Here is a 16,905-nt window from a genome sequence, read left to right as displayed (position 1 = left end):
TTAAAATAAATTCCTCTGTGGATCCTGATGGAAATAAATTTGGAAAATTCACTATAGTGGATCTATAACAATTTATGATGGATTGAACACTAGCTGGAATAAAATACAGCTAGCATTTGACCTTCTAGAGAAAAAATCCATTCTGGCTACAAGCAGGGATCCTCCACCTCTTCTACCTTCTCTGTTTAACTGTTAAAAAAGTAAAATAAAGGTAATTTCTTTTACCTCTTTAACAGTTAAAAAAAGAAATTTCTTTCCCTCAATTCCAGGATTTTCTTATGGTATTTTTCAACTGTTAGTAGATTTTTTAAAAGTTTAAGGCTGGTTCTTCAAAACCACCAAAAATTAGATTTTCTAAGATATTCTTCCCAATTTTTAACTGGTAGTGATATCCAATATCTGAGAATTATTATGGCTGAAAATAATTCTCCATTACAATGGCACCAAGTTAAAGGAAGGCTGATTTAAGCCATTTAATTTCAGAGAGCGCTCCGAGAGACCAGCTTCAAAACATGAAATCAACTACATAACAATAATAATAATAATAAAATAATAATACACTGGTAGAAGGCTATTTCAAAATGAAAAACAAAATACTTATAGAATTACTTGTAACAGATACTCTTTTGACAATGCCAAAAAGAGTACTTGGCATTTTCAATAGACTCTCCCTCTCCCTACAAGTTGGTCCCCAGGCAGGAGGATATGATGAATTGCTGTGCTAGATTTTTGTTGCTGCATCAATATAACATTTAGAAAAATAAAAAGAACTACATTTACTGACAGCATGAGAAATCACTGTCAGATCAATGAATGTTAGACTAGTTGACCCATCATATAAACCATTGTTTCTTAACTATAGTTTGTGAAATAAGTCACAATTTCCTAGGTTTATACAAAATGCGAAGCCAAACATAAAATGGATGTTATTCAATGAAACAGAGTTCAATAAACTGTGTGTGAACCCTGCCAATTTGTATACATTACATACTTGGTTTTCAATTTAGTCTGTCTCCATTATGGCTTCTCCCAAAAGCTAAAGCTTTCCTTCTGACACCAGCCTCTCATTTAAGGTATCTAATTGATCCAGTGTATGGGAAAACAGGTCAGGTATATTTCTGGAAATGATGCCGGAGGTACTGAATTTCAACATATTTCCTAACTATTTCAATGGACCTTGCAGGAACTCATAGCTTTATTTTTTAATGGACTGGGTGTCTATATTTAAACCATCCAGAGACTTATACTGGTGGCCAGCACACTGCAATAAAGATCTCTCATGCAGTTCCTAATGATACCATTGTCAAAATCTGAATTAGAAGTTCACCTTTGACACAAGGAGGTAAGGGAATGTTCTCCTGTTTCTCAACGTAGCACCTTCCAGACCCCAAATAATTTATGTAAGCTTTAGAATCTCTAAATCCAGGTTTCCTAACCTGATGCCCTCCAGATGCAGATGAGTTGCAATTCCAAAAGATAGACAGCACTAGGCTAGGGGATCCTGGTCTCTGTCAGCTGGCTAATCCAAGTTAAATTTTTGGATTACAAAATAGTTGTATGCTTCCCTGTTAAAGTGAATTATTTTTCTTCAATTTTATACAATCTTAATTTAAGATTAAGAATAGGGAATTAGACACAGAGCTTTAGAAGTATTCAAGAAGTCCGGCAATATACCTGTGGATCTGGTAAGAAAGTATAAAGAAAAAGTTATATATTATAATGTTTAGGGTAATAAAAATAGAGTGAAATTATTAGAAGAATGGATTCGTTGCTATGACCATCTTTCCATTGTAACAGTTTTCTTAGCTTTGCTGTGACAAAAACAGATAAAGCCAGAACACCATTTTAAACCTCGCCCACAAAGAGCGAGACGGGTGTGTGTGTGTGTGTGTGTACATACACATACATATCACTGTAATCTCTTTGGGAGAATAAAGGACAGGAAAATTCTGAAATGTAAAGGGCTTCCAGAGGAGCTCACACGACCTTTGAATCCTTCTTTTCTTCATTGAGCCACTCTCAGGTAATATTAGCCCTAGTATATTGAGAGGTAAGTTCTATACTGTATCTTTCCTTTTTTCCCTTGGAAACAAATAGCATCATTGAAGATCCAGTCAGAAAAGGGCACATGAGCACTTCTCTTCCTCCCTGTTACATCCCCAATAGCTTAGTCGTTGCTTCCACATTAAAAAAAAGAATTCAGTGAATCTCCATTATAGTTTGGCCCACTGTCAACCAGCCCTAAATTTAGCCTTTTCTGATGCCTCCAGGTGTATGGAACTACCATAACTGGGATGTTGTAATGACTGCCTATTCAAAATGACAATCAGACTCACACAGGCATTCTTTGGATATCTAATTTAATAATGAATAGTATGCAGAAACACAGGCAAAGCTGAGAATACCAAAAGCGCGGGATTTCTCCCAAGTAATTCCCAAGCAATCTCAAACCCCTCCCCCCAGAGTCAGTACAATTCCACCCCCCTGCAGGTGTTCCTAATGGTTGCTGGCAGTCTTCAGGTAACGTCCTTGGCCAGTTGAGAGAGCCCAGACTCACATCATCCAGGTCGCTGCCTGCCTGGCACCAAGGAGCAGTAGCAGCCCCCTCCTGTACCACAACACGTGTCAGCACCAGCATGGCATGGGAACTCGTTGCGATGTTTCAGGAACATTGGAACAGGAACCCTGACAGCTGTAAAAATCCAGACCGCCACTAGGTGGTTGCAAAGACGGAAAATCAGACAGTTACAGCCCAGCCTTAATCAGAACTTCATTTCCAACTCAGGCACGAATGTCTATTGAGAAGCGAACTTCCCCAGCGCTATTACCTGAGAACGTTTCCATCAGTGCTGCCCTGTATTTTAATATAGGACCTTCTATGTACAAATAAGGTGTTTCCTGCCTAAGACATGGCCCATTTCCAGGCTGCTGCAAATTAAAAGGCTTTCACAATTATTTTGCTGATGGGAATTTTATTAGTATCCTCATTTCACACTCTAGAAAATGGGTTGCAAACAGTAATAATTTCATAGTACACAAATTTAAAGGACCATGTTTGCTTTCTGGAAACAAATAGAAAGAGCATCAAAAAGCTCACTTCTCTTGGCACAGTAATGCCATTTCCCTCTCTAAAATCCTTAACATTAAATCATTTTTGGAACAGGACATATTTCTGTCCTGAATGTGAATGTCATCCAGAGGACAGAGCTGATTCTCTGCAGGTTATCCTGCTTTCCCCAGCGCTACACTACCACTGCTGCTGTTTTTTTGCAGGATTTACTACTTTTCCTAAGCCATTGCAGGAATGAATTTGCACTGGCTCCTTGCCACTAATCAGGAGGAGGCAGCTACTGTGTTGTCTGAAGTGCACTGTATCCACTAGGGAGGGGGAGGGGGAGAGAGAGAGAGAGATTGCTCCTGTCTCCAAGCTGTTGCATGTGATGCACATGTGCACAGATGGAAAAAGAACATAGTGTAGCAAAATAGGACTCTGAATGACTGCAAATAAAAATTAACTTGTCTGGAAGTGATGTATTATCAATGTATGCTTTGTAAACGGCAAATGGACTCAAATCCTCCAAAGACAGAAGATGGTGCCGCAGTTTCCATAGCTAACGCTGGGAGTTGGGGAGCATGATGCAGATTGCCAACTAAACTGAACGCCAAAGACAGACATGTTTTTCCAAAGTCTGTTTACGCCAAAGAGACGGCAAGCTGCTCCTTCACAGGATCGTGAAGCATCCCGGTGTGCTCAGGTCTAGGCCTCCAGGGACCCCATTACGCTGCCATTATGATGAAACCTGTCTTGTGTTGTTTGCTCCTTTGCTGCAGCTCCGAAGGATCTCTTGTTATTGCAGATACTAATGCACTCAATAGATTGAAAATGAGGGAGAAAAAGAGACATAAGCAAGATGTGGAATTTCTGCCCAGCCAGAATCAAAGAAATGACACTTGATCCCCCCAGCATTCCCTCCCTCTCTCTGCAAAGGAGGCAGGATTCCACATGCATGCAGCTGTGCCTACCGCTTGGCACAGAATGGGAGATGTTTGATCACTTTGCTTGTCAGCAGGAACATTTGCTGGGCGGAGAGGAGGTTGGGAAGGGCAGGTCTGCATTTCTGCTGCACTTGGAGAACAGGAATCACAGAAACTGCTTCATCTCCTGCTGCAGCTCAACTCTCAAGGAAAGGCAGCCCTTCCTCACCTCTCCTATTAAGGAGGTTACAAAGCCACTCATTTAATTAGTGGCTGAATGAGAAAAGTACAGGTGATATGTAGAGGCTATTTTTGAGAGTCCAGGCATTGCAGTGGTAGCAGCCCTGTCTGATGAGCCTTTCTCAAGCCTCCAGGCATCAATTATAGACGCTTTCTCCTTCCTCCTCTCACCCAATGAACTTGACAAAATTGCAAGTCGCTTGGATGAAGCCCTTCTGTATTTCCCTCCCCATATACAAAGTTATGGATCATTTTTATTTGCACCAACAGAAGTTCAAAGCTAATGCACTTTAAGATTTGCTTTTGCCTTCTACTAAGCGATGTATCAGCAGAAACTGAAACCAATCACAAGAACGGACGAGACCCTTGTTGCCAGGATCAGAATAGCTTGCTTTGATATTTCTGCTCTTCGTCAATGTTGAAGGCAAGCAATTGCAACAAAGAACCAAATGCAGCAGATACAACATCTTCCCTTGCTCCAGTGCCCTAACAACACAGTCCTACTTCAAATTAAGTCTGAATTTAATAAAAGCTCAATGCTTAGAATGTCAACCTAACTTTCTTTTCTAGCTATGCAAATGTTGTCACTGCTGCTCCTCTATTTCAATATATAATCCACATGTCTACCCAGAGGGAAAGCGAGTGTTCCACAAAAGTCAGAGAGTCTCATCCACTTGTAATAAACGACGCTTCTTCCTTTTTGGCAGCCAGTCTTGCATATTTTTGCTTGCAGAGATATTACTGGATAGAAAAGAGTGGAGAGTTGAGGTGGTTTATGAGGAACATCCTTTTTTTTTTGTAGGAACACATCTCGTGTCCTCTTTTCACCTCTGCTCAAACAGATTGTGCAGGTTTTTGAAAAAAAATTAAAAAGTTGCTGAGTCCAGTCATCTGAGATAAAAATAGGAGGCAAATAAAGCCCCAAAGGGTCAGTCTTTCAAGCCACTCACAGCTCCAGAAAGACAGCCTCCCACTTCTAGCCAAGATACTTATCTATGACTTCTTGCCATACGCACCTGCTCTGTTACCTTTCTAACAAACATACGAACAGTCTAGCATTTTTTTACCTGTCTCTTTTGCACTGTGTACAAGTCACAAGTAATGCTGTATGGAGTCCCTTCTTTTTTAGTCAATTAGATTTTCACTCTACTGCATTTTAAATGTATGTGCAAGTTGAAAGCTAAATACCAGTAGGTTAAATCAATCTATTTTTTTAAATCTGTCACCCCATTTTCAAATGTATCAGAATTCTTATAGCAGCAGCTCTGCAGGCAGCAGGTAATGAAGCTCTCGCTCTGTCTAGTATGTTAGTCGGGTGACTAGATGCAAAGACCAGATTCCGATAGTTTCTTTGCAAAAGAGAGAATCTGTCAAGTAGAGATGAGGAAAGCAGAAATAACTTTTATATAAAGATGAAAGGAAAGGAGCCATCTCTTTCCTTGTTTGCAACAGATTCTGTTCCCCAGTCTGATCTGAATCAGGTCAGTCTTTCACACAGGGATACAACATAGTTCTCCTGGCAACAGAACAACTTATCTATTTTATTTTAATGCCAATAGGTGGAAAAATAAATGAAAGTCAAAATTTAACAGGCAAATTCAACAAGTTTCTCTATATCAATTGATAAGATCTTGTACACGGTGGTAGCAGCCCTGACTGTTCTTGTCTAGGCTAAGATGCTAGGCACAGTTGAGCCTGGTTTGTCTGAATGGGAAATTACCAGGGAACACGGGTCTCTGGGCTGGACTGGCAAATTAAAAGAAAAAAAATCCCAGAAGTGGCAACACTTCCATACTGCTGTAAAAGAACTGCATAGATGTAACCATGAAGTCATCAAGAGTCAAGTCCAACTTGAAGGAAGCTTTGCCTTACCTATAGTAAAAAGTGACAGATTTAGTAATAAATATATATTCTGTACTTGTTTGCAATCAGAGGTGAGTAAAAAATATGGAAAACTAATCTTTTGAAGTGAACTTTATTTGTGTACTCTATAGTGCAATGTTTCTCAAGCATTCGTCAATCATGGGCCACTAGATATTCTGAAAATGCAATTAAATGAACTACCCCTTCTTACGTTTTCATCTTTAAGAGCATGGGAGTTCACACTTTTCAGTGAACAACATAATGATTATAATTACATTTGTGCAGTCCTGGCATGTATCTTTAAATTGGGGTGGGGAACTTAAGACTTGCTGAACTAAAACGTCCAATAATTGCTGGCACTACGGCCAATGATGGAGGATGCTGAGAGTTATGGTTCAGCAACCTATGGAAGGACAGAAGGTCTCAGCATCAGAAATTATGTTCTGTACTATTTCATTATTGTACATTATACTAATGTTCCAAAAATTGGTAATAATGTTAATTTGCAATTTCTGCAGTGTCTACTTAGAAGTAAGGACCATAAAGTTAATGGAATTTACTCCAATACTTGGTAAATATGCAAATGATTATAGCCCAAGAATCAGTGTAAACATTCGATTGTGTTGCTAATGCATGAATTCATTCTAATACTTATCCAAGAACCTCAAAGCAATCACTATCCACAATCGCTTTATTTTCTTCTTTAATTTATTTCACAAGGTTTATAAGCTGCTTTAATTGAGGATGACTCTGAGTGGTATAAAATTCCCAACCTTCATAATTCATAATTAATAGAGTCCTTCCCCTTCTTTTGGGGGGAGATGGGTGGTGATAAAATTTGACAAACAAACAAACAATTCAGATTATAAATGAACAACTGCCATAATAATAGGAACAATAACAATCCAGCCAATTCGTAGACTATGTATATGTATATGTATGTATATTTATTCACCATAGGGAATACACAAATACACACACACAAACACAGAGAGAGACAGAGACAGAGGAATACTAAAATTCACAGTCCCAAATTAAAACACAGTTCCTCACTGGAGGGAGCAATCATAACATTCTGGCTACCATGGCCTGAGTAAATTTTGTGCCATGGGAGCTACTTGCATTTTATAGGAGCTACTTTCTCATTGATCAAATAAAATATTAATATAAATATTATGCTTTCAAAAAAGATTAAAGTGATTCCAGCATTTAAAGAAAAAGTCTACTATTAGCAATTTTGCAATTCTGAACAGATTTTTCAGTGTTGCTTTGAAGAAGAAAGACTCCATTTAGTCCCACCAGACAGCTGCCATTCACAATTAAAAAATGCTGACAAACCAGTTTCTATGCTAGCAGGAGCAACATGACATAGTGCAAAACATGCTCATATTGACCTTTACCTTGTATAATTTGTGACTGAAAAACTGTAAACAGCACTGAACTCAAGAATGTGGAAACAATGTAACATAATTGAGCTTTGATTATCTACAGTACATCTTTAACTATTACTCTACATTTCACCATCCAGGCATTCACATATCAGAATCAACTGAGCCATTCATGTGCATGCACTCCAGACATGACTCACCGTGTCCAATGGTGAGTCATGAAACAACCCTGTAAAGCAACTGAGTGCAAGATGCACTAGATAGTAGCTAAGCTGTCACTAAGTTGCTCTTTTAACATATACATATTATTTGTTCAAACTCATTGATTTATTTACATCCATACATACTGTCACACTATTCCCTATCTGGATAGGCAGCATTCTGGGCAAGAAGAGTGTAAAAAGGTGCAAGCAAAAGAAATTGGAGGCAGGGTACCAGAAAAAAGAAAAGGAAATTAACTAGATTTGTCATATACAGCTCTTACATTCCAAGTCACAATCTTCCATATGACATGGTCATCACCATAAATATTGATCTCCACCACCATCGTGGCTTTGATCAATCAAGGTTTTCACATGACATTTTTAAAAATTTATTTATTTGTCAGATTTATATAGCTGCCCATCTCATGAGAAGTGACTCTGGGCGGCATACAATTTGTTGGCAATCTGGTCTTTGACCGTAATAAAGATTTGTTTGTAATTTGTTGGCAAAAATAATAAATAAAGAATAGTCTAGGTAGCCTTAGTTGTATCCAAGTAATATGCAGCATTCCCTCAATAAGAAAAAGGCATGATAACTGGGCAGTTTGGCATATTTTGGCCAGTATGCAAAAAGCATAACCAAAACTTAGTTTAGCCCAAGCATAGTCATGCTGCTCTATGCAAAGCAGGATCTCAAAGGGAAAAATTAAAATCAGTATCATTAAAATGAATTTCACTTAGTGGAATAAAAACTTAGTAGAAGAGTTAGGGCTTTTGATATTTTCTTGAATAGTGGGAGTGGGATCCAAATGCAGTCCTTGGAAAGCACATTCCAGAATCTGAGAGCCACATAGAGATGGGCCCCTTCCTCAAGTGATAGATGGAAGATGGAAGAGCTTCGACTGGGCCTCTTCTGCTGATTTAAGAATCTGGCAGGAACACAGCATTATTTTCAGCTGTTGTTCTGCTCCAGCTGAATATTATAAATGTGCTAAATTCCATACCTACACCTAGAAAGTGGAACTTCCAGTTGAAATTGATGAGAATCATGTAACAGAAAGCACATCCTTTCTCAGCCTGGTGATCTCCAAATTGTTCAGATTACCTGCTTCACATCACCACCACTTGACCATGCCACTATCCAGCTTGGGTACCAAGCTACATCACAAAATGTGGCATACATTCCTTCCAAAGAGCTTGATGCTTATTTGTATACATATGTATCAAATGATCCAGACTTGTCTGCTCACAATAATTTTAGGGATTATTATGCATTTGAGAACTATACTTTTCTACTTATTGCATAGCAGGAGCACATACAAAGGCATCTGAATTTCCCTAGGGTTTATCTTGGAATTGTCTTGCCATCTTGCCAAAAACACGAAGAGAATTTTGCCACAAAATATAGAGAGATGTGTTAGCATGTACTTGCATATGTGCATCATAAGTTATGATGAACCATCATCTATACTTATTCTATGATGGTCTGGTAAGCAGTCTGCTCAGTTGTTGTATAATTTCGTAATAATGGGACTATTTGTTCATCTTCAAAGCTGTATCTAGGAAAACAGAAAGATACTGGTGCTTAAATGTTATTTGCCCCCAATTGCAAAGAACCATCACTACTTCTTTTTAAAAGCTATTGGAGATGTTTAAAATATTGAGTGATTTGCAAGTATCATTCAATAGATATATAATACTATAAATATGCAAAGCATTCAAAGGTGCCCTTGTTGTTGCATGAATGTGCAGAAAACTAGAAATAGCTTTAAAAGCAGCTACTTGAGACTTCTACAAGATAACAGCTGCTTGAAAGCTTTGAGAAGAGACACTTTGCACACTAACACACTTTATGGAACATCTCTTTCAAATGCTTTCCACAGGCCTATATCAGTTCTATCTGGCTTAGGGCCTGGCCAAGAATTCTGGCTAAGTTACCAGAAAAATAAATAATTTTACATCTCAAGCAGCCACATTATTACTATATGCCATCTAGGTGTTCTATGAATTTTATGTTCTATTTTATATTCTAACTTCTACCAGTTGTTATCAATAACTGACAATCTCAGAAGATAAACACAGTCATGGTGGAAAATACTGATGTACTTGGAACAGGCAAGTCAATAGAGAGAGAGAAATAAGTACAAATGGGACAGCAAAGGAGGTCTTACAGATCAATGGCAGAAAACTTGCTTCATCTCTGACAGTACTGAGAGTAAATACTAGCACTACCTCTGGATGCTATGCAGTAGAACTGGAGGAAAGCCTATTTCTCAGTTTTTGCATTTGTCAGACCAGACCAAGGATGGGGAGTTGTTAGTCTGCCTGATTTTGGACTTTGCGACACCTCCTGGGGTAGATACTTATCAGAGCTCATGGACTTTTCAATTGTAATTTTCTATGAAATTTTCCAACAAATCCCTCTCTTAAAATGAATTGTTTCTAGCCTATTTTTCTCTCACTAATAGCAAGTGAATCATTTCACACAGAGACCATATGGCATACTGGTTAAGAAGAAGACAACAAAATGGGAATAGGCCAGAATACCATTTTGTATCAATAAGGGAATTCTCTCTTCCCCACATTCTAGCTTTACACATCCTTTGCATGCACTGTATTTAAGAAGGATCTAAAACCCTGTTTATTAAATAAAACAGGCATTGGTGGAGGTGACTGGGAGTGGTGGTAGAGCTGTTTTACTAGAATCTTATTAGTAAAGTTAGATCATAGGGAGTTTTAGATTTTTATAACTGTTCAGAATTATTTTCATTGTGATTGTAAATATAATATGGCATATATTGGTTTTATTCTTTCTGCATAATTTTAATGACTGCGTAGTTCTCATTTATCAATTTTTATTGTGGATGGACTGCACCTCAGTGGGGGGCACATTATAAATTATTTTTTTGTTTGCTGATGTGCTTACTCACATGCTTACAAGTTAGATAAGATTGTTATTTGTTGAACTGCACCACATATACATTTAAAAACTCTGTTTCATGAATCATTCTTTTTTTTTTCTCACAAACTACATGTATTGATTCAAAATGTTCACTGTTGAAAATGCTAATGAAATCTTAACCAAACAAATGGCAATCAATGGATATTTTTAAAGTGTACCATTTTGCTATTCTGATTTCTTTATTTAGGGCCACTGGAGGAAATATTCAGTTCAGAGTGAGATTATTTATTATTCTTACTTATAAATATATGCATACTTATATAAACACTCTTAAGTACACCTGCATGGTTAAGTGAAATCCCCACTTTCAGAGATAACAATATTTTAGTGTAATTTCTAATTTTCACTATCAATATTGTGTGGATTCCTTCTGATAGGACTCTTGAATCTTTATTCCTTTGCAACCTTCAATGAAACATGTAAATGTACTATTTAATTTGTAAATTAATTTGTAAATTAAATAGTACATGGAATTAAACTGACATTTTGTAAGACATTTAACCCTATCTAGAGACACAGTTTGGTTTGTTGCTTTTCTTTTACTTTTCCCATAGGTCATAAATGCAATGGTATCAGAGAAAAACAGATGTGCAGCAGAAACCATAGAAGAAATTGCAGTGACCCTGAGAGCAAAAACACCACAGTGAAAGCCCTGGGAAAACTAATTGTGACATATAGGAATCAATTGAACTAAAGGACTAACCCAGGCAACTGATTATTAACTGGACAATTTAAATGTGTAATGTTCACAACTGAAAGCCCATGGGAAGATTACATTAGAACATAACACATTTAAATTATCGAACTTGTAAGCATGTGAGTAAGCACATCAGCAAACAAAAAAAATATTTATAATGTGCCCCCCACTGAGGTACAGTCCATCCACAATAAAAATTGATAAATGAAAACTATGCAGTCATTAAAATTATGCAGAATGTTGGGTAAATAGAACTGGAGAAGACTGATAAATGAAGAAGCCTATCCCTAAGATGAGATACATGGATTGACCTATTATAAAGGGTTGATTAGAAATCTATGGCCTATTTCATATATGCATGTTTATTACTTGAGTCATATTTTTGGGGTTATGCTCCATCATCTCTATCAATATTTCACTCTTGTTTTGACTTAATAACCAGACGATTGCACATTTACCCCGAAGAGCCTTCCAGATATCTTGTGTAGTCCATCATCAAAAGGCTAACTTAAGTTAGTTCTGGATGTTCTATATTTTCTTGCTGGGGTAAGAAGAAGAAAGCATGTATGTCAAAGTTGCTCAAAGTAAGACACATACTTCTTACTAAAGCTCTGAACCATTGGTACACTTGAAAAGATTTAATTTTGAACCATCTACTCATAAAGGATGCTGCCAGTTTTAAGTCACTAATTACTATACATAAAATGAAGCATATATTTTGATGTGACATACCTATTTTCTCCAGGGAGAAAGAGTGAGGGATGTCTCCAGGATATGACACCCAGGTTATGGCACCTCCATGAACATGACAGTATGCTTTTATGCAAGGCAGAGGGCAGAAAACTGACTGCAGATGCTATATCTGTCCTACTTTCAGATGGCAATGAAATGCTGAACTAAGTGCAGGCGCATGGGCAGTTGTAAGAAGACTGTCTAGACGTAAATGGATGATGCCTACGGGCTATAGAAAAACTTTTCAGTTATGGCACTATGTCAACAGTGTTATATATTTCAAAATTCTAAAAAATACACTTTAATTTAGTAGGAAATACAATAGCTTGAGAAAATTGGGTTAAAAATGAAACAATACGGACATCAAAACAGACAATAGCTGGGCCTTTTGATGATGGACTACACAAGATATCTGGAAGGCTCTTCGGGGTAAATGTGCAATCGTCTGGTTATTAAGTCAAAACAAGAGTGAAATATTGATAGAGACGATGGAGCATAACCCCAAAAATATGACTCAAGTAATAAACATGCATGTATGAAATAGCCCATAGATTTCTAATCAACCCTTTATAATAGGTCAATCCATGTATCTTCACCTAATGCCAATAGAGTAACCTTTCCATAATGTAGTTTATTTAGACCTCAGCCTGAAAACGTTCCTGTCTTCCCTAAGCAGTGAAAAATTCCAGGGACACTTTTAATCACGTTCAATATCCACTGGAGATTGTGGCTGGGATCACATATGATACTAAGCAATTGTTTGGATTGGGCTCAATTCTTTAGTGAAGTTTAGTTGCCTTCCAAATTCAGTTTGAAACATAGATTAGATTCTGTAATGCTTTTATTTACTGATGTATACTTAATTTCCCCAATTTGGTCTCTTCCAGATGAGTTGGCATACAAGTTCCAGAATTCTCCCACCAGCATTCATTCTGGCCATGCAGGATGGGAACTCAAGGAATTGTAGCCTACTACATCTGGAGGGCACCAGAGTGGAGAAGACTGAAATTGTGTAGTGTGATACACGCTCAGAAAGCCATCTTTTCATTTTTTCTTAAAATCAGTAGAGAAGCAGCAACAATTCACTTCACAATGATGAGATTTTGCAGTTGTGTTAACAGAAGGAATGCACATTTGATAACTTTTTAAAGATGGTTATTATTCAACATCCCAAAGTTTGATTTCAAAACAAAACATAATAAACAAGTCTTAGTAAGGAACTGCTGAAAAAATATTAAATAATATTAAATAATATTTAAATGACAGCCTGCTGCCTATTTTTTTAACCACTTCATGAAACATTTTAATATCTCATTAAACCTAACCATATTAAAGCTGTATCAAGTACATTTCATTACATTTTAAGTCAGCTGATATCATATCATCATATCGTATCGTATCATAATTGAAAGTGCTTGTCTCTAAGTGTATTTCTCAGTTCAGACTCTAAGATGTTTGTTATCTTTGAGGAATAGGACTTGGTCTACTTTTGAACAAGGACAAAGACTAAAAAGATATCTTCAAATCAGAGGATGTGGAAATGCAAACAAATACAGGTAGTCCTCACTTAATGACCATTCATTTAGTGATGGTTCAGACTTATGACAGTGCTGAAAAAACTGGCTTGCAACTGGTGCTCACACTTACGACCATCACAGCATCCCTGCAGTCATGTGATCATGATTTGGGCACTTGGCAACCAGTTTGCATTTATGACCGTCGCACATCCCATGGTCATGTGATCACCATTTTCGACCTTCCTGGCCAGCTTCTGGCAAGCAAAAACAATAGGAAACCGCATGATTTGCTTAATGACCATTTCACTTAGCAACTGAAATTCCAGTCTCTATAGTCGTTAAGCGAGGACTACCTGTACTTGAATTAAGTTCACATGCACTGTTTGTTGTTGTTTATTCATTTAGTCGCTTCCGACTCTTCGTGACTTCATGGACCAGCCCACGCCAGAGCTTCCTGTCGGTCGTCAACACCCCCAGCTCCCCCAGGGACGAGTCCGTCACCTCTAGAATATCATCCATCCACCTTGCCCTTGGTCGGCCCCTCTTCCTTTTGCCTTCCACTCTCCCTAGCATCAGCATCTTCTCCAGGGTGTCCTGTCTTCTCATTATGTGGCCAAAGTATTTCAGTTTTGCCTTTAATATCATTCCCTCAAGTGAGCAGTCTGGCTTTATTTCCTGGAGGATGGACTGGTTTGATCTTCTTGCAGTCCAAGGCACTCTCAGAATTTTCCTCCAACACCACAGTTCAAAAGCATCTCTCTTCCTTCGCTCAGCCTTCCTTATGGTCCAGCTCTCGCAGCCATATGTTACTACAGGGAACACCATTGCTTTAACTATGCGGGCCTTTGTTGTCAGTGTGATGTCTCTGCTCTTAACTATCACATATACTGTACATGGTATCTATATTCACTGAATACTAGATATCTGAAGTAGATTAACTATTATAGTACTCACTTAGCTTTTTAGCTTGAAGCTATAAATCAGGTAAGTAATATGAACTGGGGGGAAGGCTTTACAACCTTGACTGCTAAAAAGTTAGCTTTATTAACCTAATGCAGTTCCTGCTTGCTTCCAGCATCTCATTCTTTGAAATGATCAGTCTCCAACACTTCTTTCTTATTTCTACACCTCCGTGTCTGTGTCAACATTTCTGGTTGCCACAGCAGTGTGCAATGCATGGACAAAACAGATCTATGGGTTTTAAATTGTGATATATTTGTTCGGGTTTGCTTGTGAAATCTTGACCCTGCTGTTATGACAGACCATAAGGGTGTATCTAAACGGTGTCTAACCAAACTTATTCTAAAAGGGTAGCACACAAGCTAAAAAGAGTCCCTTTTGGGAGATGGGCGGTGATAAATTTGATAGATAGATAGATAGATAGATAGATAGATAGATAGATAGATAGATAGATAGATAGATAGATAGATAAAAACACTGATAAACTGAAATTATCTCTGAGTTCCCAAATGTCCACAACCTATATCCACTATTAATTAGAATTAATAAGAGATAATCTTATGGACTGAAATTTAATGGAGCAGTTTCTCTGTGACTATGAATATAATTACACCCTTTGTAAAAGATGACGGCTGTGACCGAACACCGTTTGCTGCTCTGAGGGGGTGAGCTCCAAATTGTTTTAACTGCTAGACTTGTTATCCCAGCCTACCTGCTTGTTAAAGTTTTGGGGGGTGTATAACTCCCCTTTCCTGATGGGTTGGTGTAGGGTCGGTTGGAGCCCCTGGACAGAGCAGTGAAGGCCAGTGGGTCCTGGTTGGAGCAGAGTTGGAGCAACCCAGGACTGGAGCTGGAGACCTGCCTTGCCAGAGCTGCTGTGGTTGGAGTCCCTATTGGGGCCACTGCTGGAGCCCCCCTGGATGAAGGGGGGGTGTCACTGTATTTCGATGGCGGTGGGATCTGGTGGACACCGGCAGCATGGCAGACCTGGCAGCGACAGGACCCGGGGAGATATCAATGGTACAGTGGCAGCTGGAGCCATGGCTGGCAGCATGGCAGACCTGATGGTGACGGGACCCGGGGATATCAGTGGCACAGCAGGCCTCAAGTAGCTGCTGGAGTTGGGGCCAGAGCTACAGCCAGGAAGGTTGCAGAAGCCCCTGAATTAACTGGGGGCGATTGCCCACCTCGGTGGTTGTGGGGAGTGATAGATGCTGGCAAATACCAGCGATGCTGTGGATCCAGGCGACAGGGTGTTTCCTGGTGCTGGAATTCAAATAGACCAGCGACCGGCAACAGAGGGAGCCACGCGGCCAAGAACTGGCCTTGAGGTCGCACTGGGCCTGGGTGGTTTTGCCTGGCCGCGAACTGGCCCTGAGGACACACTGGACCTGGTGAACTGGCCTTGAGATGCACTGGGCCTGGGTGACAGGCTGGTTGCAGTGACACTGACAGTGCAGTAGGTCTAGGGTTGCTACCAGGGCCGTTGTCTGAATTGTTCCTAAAACCTGGCTGGAGCCCCCTGGATGAAGTGGGGGGCATTGGTTCATCTTGGCAGGTGTGGATGCCAATGGTACAATGGGCCCGGGGGGCATTGGTGCGATGGAGTGGCCCCTGGATGTTTGGACTGGGGTCGGTATTATTAGAAGAACTGATCTGTACACATGAACTTTTAAATTTAAGATCTGAGGATTTAAGAGTTAACTCTGGCCACCACCACCCAACCTTTAGACATCACTAATCTTGTGAAGATTCCTCCAAGGTGAATGGGCTACTCCCTCTCAGGGTGAGAGGCATGAGAGGAGGTATGGGTTACGGATTGAGAAGGAATGGATGACCTGTTTAGCTCATGGCATCATTGAGGTGCTCAAGCTCCAGCACCACGACAAGGTAACGATCCTTTGCTGAAGTTGGTAAGTATTACCTTGGCTGATTATTCATGGCTGTCACTGTGGTTTGTTTTTCTGACACTCATTTATACTCTTTGTTTTCTATAATTCAGGTGTGGATGTTCCAAAATTGGTTTCATGATTGTTCTTGAGCCACTTTATGTTCTTTTCCAAAGCAGGAAGATGCAATTGAACTTCTCTTACAAATATATGCAGGCATTCATACATACATACATACATACATACATAGGAAGAGATAAGCCCCATCAAACTCAGATGGACCTAGGCTCTCTTAAAAAAACATACGTTGTGTTGGAAATACAGTATGTGTATTTATTCCAAGTAAATTGATTGACTTAATCCCAAAAATCTTTCTACCCAAATAGGCAACTTTCAGCTGGAAAAATGGGAAACCTCTTTTGGATGTGTGATTCAAAAGTTTACAAATACTCTCCAGCAGGGTAAGATCAGATTGCGAA

Source organism: Candoia aspera, chromosome 1 (genome assembly GCF_035149785.1).
Source record: "Candoia aspera isolate rCanAsp1 chromosome 1, rCanAsp1.hap2, whole genome shotgun sequence".
In the NCBI taxonomy this organism is placed as follows: Eukaryota; Metazoa; Chordata; class Lepidosauria; order Squamata; family Boidae; genus Candoia; species Candoia aspera.
Note: the sequence above shows the minus strand (reverse complement) of the source record.